This window comes from Scyliorhinus torazame, chromosome 8, assembly GCF_047496885.1.
Source record: "Scyliorhinus torazame isolate Kashiwa2021f chromosome 8, sScyTor2.1, whole genome shotgun sequence".
Classification (NCBI taxonomy): domain Eukaryota; kingdom Metazoa; phylum Chordata; class Chondrichthyes; order Carcharhiniformes; family Scyliorhinidae; genus Scyliorhinus; species Scyliorhinus torazame.
Window position 1 is genome coordinate 13,006,446 of NC_092714.1, and position 1,408 is coordinate 13,007,853.

The following is a 1,408-nucleotide window of genomic DNA, read 5'->3' on the forward strand; positions in this document are numbered from 1 at the left end:
GGGGGGTGCCGTGGGGGCACTCTATTCCTCCGTGAGGGTTGGGGTAGCGGTCCGCCATGGCCGGTGTGAAGACGAACCCCCCCCTGCGCATGCGCTGGGATGACGCCAGCACATGCTGACACTCCCGTTCCCGCGGCAACTCGCGCCGGCCGGATGAGGCCCTTCGGCGCCGGTTGGCGTGGCGCCAAGCCCCTTCCCCGCCGGCCGGCGTGGCGCAAACCACTCCGGGGCCAGCCTAGCCCCTGAAGGTGCGGAGGATTCTGCACCTTCGGTGCGGCCCGACGCTGGAGTGGTTCACACCACTCCGTCCCGCTGGAGTTGCCCGCCCCGCCGGTTTCCGAATAATCCCGCCCCATAACCTAATTAAGCAGAGTCAACATGGCTTCATGAAAGGGAAGTCATGTCCGACTAATTTATTAGAGTTTTTCGAGGCAGTCTCAACCAGACTGGATAGAGGGGAACCAGTGGATGTGGTGTATTTGCACTTCCAGAAGGCATTCGGCAAGGTACCTCATAAAAGGGTAAATCATAAGATAAGAGTCCCGTGGTGTTGGATGTAGTCTGTTGCCTTGGGTATTGGCTAATGGGCAGGACACAGCGAATGAGGAGATGGGGTTATTTTTCAGGTTGTCCGACTTGTAACCAGTGGGGTTCCAGAGGGATCAGTGCTGGGACCGACACTGTCTGTCTACAACATATATCTATGACTTTGAAGAAGGAAGTGACTGTACTGTCGTTAAATTTGCAGACGATGCAAAAATACGTGGAGAGGTAAGTTGTGACAGGGATACAAATAGTTTGCAAAGAGATATTGGTAGGTTAGTAAGTGGGCAAAATGCTTGCGAATGGAGAAGAAAGTGGGAAAATGGGAAGTTGTTAATTTTGGAAGGGAGAACAAGCATTACTTAAATGGAGAAAAACTGCCGAAAGCTGCAACACAAAGAGACATGGGAGTATTTGACCATAAAACACAGAAATCCAGCACACAGGTGCAGCGGGTCGAATGGAATGTTGGACCTTATTTCAAGGCGGTTGGAGTATAAGCATCGCAAAGTCTTGCTACAAGGTACTGGTGTGACCACGTCTGGAATACTGTGAGAAGCTTCGGGCTCCTTATTTAAGGAAAGATATTGGATGAGATTTTCCCCCCGTGTTCTCCCCAGCACCAATCTGGGCATGCCAGGGTGCCAGCAACACTGTCCGAGTGCCAGGCTCCCCAGGTGCCAGGTTGGCACTGACACGGGCCAGGGCCTGAGGGAACTCAGGCCCATGAAAGGGGGAGGAGGGGGTATGCCAGGTTGGGGAGGGGGGGAGGGGCTTCATAAAGGTTGGGGGATTGAAGGGGGCTCCTTAAAGGGGGGGCCTTAAACAATGGGCCCGCAGCGACCCCATAGCAGGCAGTGCTCAC